The sequence below is a fragment of the Oncorhynchus mykiss genome, chromosome 11 (genome assembly GCF_057628025.1).
Source record: "Oncorhynchus mykiss isolate SJ-2025 chromosome 11, ASM5762802v1, whole genome shotgun sequence".
Taxonomy (NCBI): domain Eukaryota; kingdom Metazoa; phylum Chordata; class Actinopteri; order Salmoniformes; family Salmonidae; genus Oncorhynchus; species Oncorhynchus mykiss.
The window spans coordinates 15,875,729-15,881,873 of NC_143032.1; positions in this window are offsets into that span (position 1 = coordinate 15,875,729).

Below are 6,145 nucleotides of genomic sequence, written 5' to 3' on the forward strand. Positions count from 1 at the left end.
TGTAGAGCAGGGGGAGTGTATGTTTGTGAGTGAGTGAGTGAGTGCGTGAGTGAGTGAGTGAATGGGAGAGTGAGTGAGTGAGTGAATGGGAGAGTGAGAGAGTGAGTGGGTAAGTGAGTGAGTGGGTGACTGAGTGGGAGTGAGTGAGTGAGTGGGAGAGCATGCATAATATTTCAGTGCCTGATTGACATATCAATGAACGCGGATGTCTATATAGTAAGCAGGCCAAGGTAGGTAGCTAGCATTAGCCGTCAGGTATGCTATGAGGCTAGGAAAAAGCACTGGGCCTGGAAATGACCACCATGTGAGAAAGGCACCGTTACTGTTGCATGCAATTATACCATGTAAAAGATGCACTATCTGCACAATAAGAAATTAAATGTGAGACAATGGCATCAGACGGAACAGCCCCCATGTAGCCTTAGCAGGTCATGCTAACGAATGATCAGTCAAGCAAAGGTACATAAATGAGTACAAACACCAATCCCTGCATACAGACTTTACTATCAACACTCACAGTAGGACTTCTTACACTCCACAGCAACAAGTTCTTTGTTGCTTGTTCTGCTCCCATGTATCGATTTCCTCTCTTTATTGGATAAGCCACGCCCAGTAGGCGAGCGCCAGCAAGGTAATTAGAGGACACATGGGAGCAGCGATTGGTTCGCTGGCAGGTCAATCGTGATCTGTAAGGGCTTTTGTACCAGTGTTAAAAACTCCTTAAAAGACCAGGGGCTTTGTTTACTCATTCCATGCAGGGCTTAGTGTCTGCTGGTTTTAGTTTCTTCCTTTCAATCAAGACCTAGACAACCAGGTGAGGGGCGTTCCTTACCAATTAATGACCTTAATTCATCAATCATGTACAATGGTGGAGTGAAAACCCACAGACACTCGGCTCTGTGACACGTTCTGTACACAGAGTCACGTTAGGAAATAAAAATAACTGTTTCAGCTTTCTGTTCATCACACACACGTATACTGTACATACCAGGGTTTCTGGACATTTGACCAGCATAATTTTAATTGACCGGACCCATATGAATTGGCTGCGGAACCTGATTAGGCCGTCCAACAACGTTGCTCAGAATGACAGAAATCACATTTAGATGATATTATGGTAATTCATATTAACAGAACATGCAAGTTGAGGATGCAACAATGTGCAGACCTTCTTACTGAATTCTAATGTACACTTTGAACATGTTAGAACAACTCTCAACAAGACGAGTAACAAACAGCAAAACCACCAGCTTAAATCATTCTATTATCCCCATAGTAGAGAAGTTGACCTATTCTATTGGTCAGCTTGTCGAGAAACAGATACTCCAAACACTCTGACAAATTGTGGGATGATAGATCCCAAATTCAACCAGTAGGCATAGACTACATAACAAAAACTTTAAAAAGCAATGAGTCTGATGCAACAGATCAGAACATTTCGCTTAAAATGTTGATTATTTCTTCACATTATCAGTGCAGCAATGCACACAAGTCAGGAGCCTATGTGACAGAGATGGAAATATCCATTATAAATGTAGAAAGAGGGGAGATCTAAAGATGCAACAACTAACATGGGTTGATAATATGACGTGGATTGTGCCTTTGGCTACTGGACAATGAGAGAAAGTTGATATAAAATAATTGCCTCCAGGCTGCTTTGAAACAAGGTAAGAGGTCTCATAATATGTAGTAAAAAAATATGTAGTAAAACACTAAAGTTTCAAACTATTAAGTATATAAGTATATGTTTTCAAAATGCAAACTGCCTCCAGTTCATTACAAAGTGATGTGTGACACAGTGAGGAAGCCTGCCTTCCATTACATATCCATTTTGTGTTTGAGATGCTGGAGCAGCAGCTCTCCTGCTGTCTGACAGATTTTCCTCTCAAAGGCTCTGTATCTGTACGCTGTATGCATGTGATAAGATACATAATGAATATACTGTACACACACACCAATTTAATTCCACTAAATGATGCAAATTAATCTATAGACTGATAAGCATTACACGTCACATCTATTTCCATAGACTGGTATTTCCATCAATGAATAGGCTAAAAAGCTTTTATTTAAATTTTATTTATCGGCTTTTCAAAATTTTTATAGTCCAAAAGCCAGCTATTACCGGCTAACGGCAACCCTGCTACATACATACTGTATGTAGTATGTACAACTTACAAAGTTGTAAATGAAACTCTACACACATACACGCTTGTCAGTGCCAGTTCATTAAAACGAGGGGGATCAGATCCTCTCTCCTTCCTGTATTCTCAGAGCTCCAGAGAAAAGACTCTCTCCTTCCTGTATTCTCAGAGCTCCAGAGAAAAGACTTTCTCCTTCCTGTATTCTCAGAGCTCCAGAGAAAAGACTCTCTCCTTCCTGTATTCTCAGAGCTCCAGAGAAAAGACCCTCTCCTTCATGTATTCTCAGAGCTCCAGAGAAAAGACTCTCCTTCCTGTACTCTCAGAGCTCCAGAGAAAAGACTCTCTCCTTCCTGTATTCTCAGAGCTCCAGAGAAAAGACTCTCTCCTTCCTGTACTCTCAGAGCTCCAGATAAAATACTCTCTCCTTCCTGTATTCTCAGAGCTCCAGAGGACATTTTCTTTTCTCTTTTCTTTCTTCTTCTGCTGTTTCTTTTCAGCGAGTTCGCTGCTCTCGTGGTGGCTTTGATCCCTCCCTCCCTCCCTCCCTCCCTCCCTCCCTCCCTCGTCCTCTTCACTTTCCCTCCCTCCCTCCTTCCCTCTCTGGGACTCTAGCCAGCTCACTGGAGCGGTTTCCTGAGTCTGCCCAGATTAATGAATGCTTGTGTGTGTGTGTGTGTGTGTGTGTGTGTGTGTAGTGTGTGTGTGTAGTGTGTGTATGTGTGTGTGTGTGTGTAGTGTGTGTGTGTGTGTGTCTGACATACAGTATAAAGAGAACTCTACCACAGATTGTGTTTTATCTTTGGTCTGCAAACCAAACTTTATTTAGTGGATTTTTTAACCATCAAAGTGAGTGATTCCACAGAGCGTTGGCATTTGCGTTTCATGCCGGCCATTTTAGAGAGAAGTCCTAATCACCAGGCTGTTTGGCTTCGGATATGATTGAAATCTAGCGATGGGAGTCTGGAAAACCAGGAATGACCCCAACCCTCTCTGGTCACGCTCCTCTGACGCTGTGCGGGGGTCACGTTGGGGAGAGAGAGATGTGTGTATACTTGGCCAGTTCAGGAAAACGTCACCCTGCTCCGTAGATGCCTACTGTTTCTAAACAAACTCAGTGAGTCTATCAGAGCAGAGCATACACAATGCTCTGATTCAAAGTCTTCCTCAAGTCCTAAAAATAACCCTCTTATTGGAGCCATGTGTGGAACTGGGGTGTTTGGGTGGTGTTTGGGGGGGGGGGGGGGGGGGGAGTGAATAAAACCAGAGAGAAAAGTCAGTTGGTATTTTCTCTGAGCTCTGATAATAACGCCACGTGAGTCCCCGCGGCACAGCGTTTATTTACTCTCACAACTCTCTGTGTACACACTGTCATACACACACACCCAAACACTCACACACATGCACTTCCTCTCACACACTCGCTTACAAACTGACATAAGCACTCACACACATTTGCCCTCCGCCACACATGGTTGCGCTCCGATATGCACTCTGTGTCCATCTCTCTCTTCTTTCTTCTCTCTGTCTCGCTTTCACTACACACACAAACGCGCACACACACACACACACAAACGCGCACACACACACACACACACACACACACACACACACACAACATGGACGGGTCTCCAGGGGTGATGGGGGAGCTGGGAAGGATGGGGCTCTTAATGTCCAGGTGTTTTTGATTTGGGCCTGTACCTGGAAGACAGAGGGCGAGAGGGAGGAGGGAAGGAGACAAAGAGATAAATGGGAGGGGGGGCAAGAAACGTGAAGAGGGAGAGTGTGAAAAGAGAGGGAGGGACAAAAAGAAGACAGTTAAAAAGAGTCCAACAGATATTGATCCTCTCCTTGGAAGAATCTGTCAAGTTCCTGAATTACTGAGTTTACAAACAATCACAAGTCAGCTTCCAATCCTTTCAACTAGACATTGTACCACAGCTCCCAGTCCTACAGTACTAACTTACCACAGGTCCCAGTCCTACAGTACTAACTTACCACAGCTCCCAGTACTAACATACCACAGCTCCCAGTCCTACAGTACGAACTTACCACAGGTCCCAGTCCTACAGTACTAACTTACCACAGCTCCCAGTCCTACAGTACTAACTTACCACAGCTCCCAGTCCAACAGTACTAAAATACCACAGCTCCCAGTCCTACAGTACTAACATACATCAGCTCCCAGCCCAACAGTACTAACATACCACAGCTCCCAGTCCTACAGTACTAACATACCACAGCTCCCAGTCCAACAGTACTAACATACCACAGCTCCCAGTCCAACAACACAGCTCCCATTCCTACAGTACTAACATACCACAGCTCCCAGTCCTACAGTACTAACATACCACAGCTCCCAGCCATACAGTACTAACATACCACAGCTCCCAGTCCTACAACACAGCTCCCAGTCCTACAGTACTAACATACCACAGCTCCCAGTTCTACAGTACTAACATACCACAGCTCAACACAGCTCTCAGTCCTACAGTAGTAACATACCACAGCTCACAGTCCTACAGTACTAACATACCACAGCTCACAGTCCAAAAGTACTAACATACCACAGCTCACAGTCCTACAGACCTAACATACCACAGCTCCCAGTCCTACAGTACTAACATACCACAGCTCCCAGTCCTAGAGTACTAACATACCACAGCTCCCAGTCCTACAGTACTAACATACCACAGCTCCCAGTCCTACAGTACTAACTTACCACAGCTCCCAGTCCAACAGGACTAAAATACCACAGCTCCCAGTCCTACAGGACTAACATACCACAGCTCCCAGTCCAACAGTACTAACATACCACAGCTCCCAGTCCAACAGTACTAACATACCACAGCTCCCAGTCCTACAGTACTAACATACCACAGCTCCCAGCCCAACAGTACTAACATACCACAGCTCCCAGTCCTACAGTACTAACATACCACAGCTCCCAGTCCAACAGTACTAACATACCACAGCTCCCAGTCCAACAACACAGCTCCCATTCCTACAGTACTAACATACCACAGCTCCCAGTCCTACAGTACTAACATACCACAGCTCCCAGCCATACAGTACTAACATACCACAGCTCCCAGTCCTACCACACAGCTCACAGTCCTATAGAACTAACATACCACAGCTCCCAGTCCTACAGTACGAACATAACACAGCTCCCAGTCCTACAGTACTAACATACCACAGCTCCCAGTTCTACAGTACTAACATACCACAGCTCAACACAGCTCTCAGTTCTACAGTAGTAACATACCACAGCTCACAGTCCTACAGTACTAACATACCACAGCTCACAGTCCAACAGTACTAACATACCACAGCTCACAGTCCTACAGACCTAACATACCACAGCTCCCAGTCCTACAGTACTAACTTACCACAGCTCCCAGTCCTACAGTACTAACATACCACAGCTCCCAGTCCTAAAACACAGCTCCCAGTCCTACAGTACTAACATACCACAGCTCCCAGTCTTACAGTACTAACATACCACAGCTCCCAGTCCTAAAACACAGCTCCCAGTCCAACAGTACTAACATACCACAGCTCCCAGTCCAACAGTACTAACATACCACAGCTCCCAGTCCTACAGTACTAACATACCACAGCTCCCAGCCCAACAGTACTAACATACCACAGCTCCCAGTCCTACAGTACTAACATACCACAGCTCCCAGTCCAACAGTACTAACATACCACAGCTCCCAGTCCAACAACACAGCTCCCATTCCTACAGTACTAACATACCACAGCTCCCAGTCCTACAGTACTAACATACCACAGCTCCCAGCCATACAGTACTAACATACCACAGCTCCCAGTCCTACCACACAGCTCACAGTCCTATAGAACTAACATACCACAGCTCCCAGTCCTACAGTACGAACATAACACAGCTCCCAGTCCTACAACACAGCTCCCAGTCCTACAGTACTAACATACCACAGCTCCCAGTTCTACAGTACTAACATACCACAGCTCAACACAGC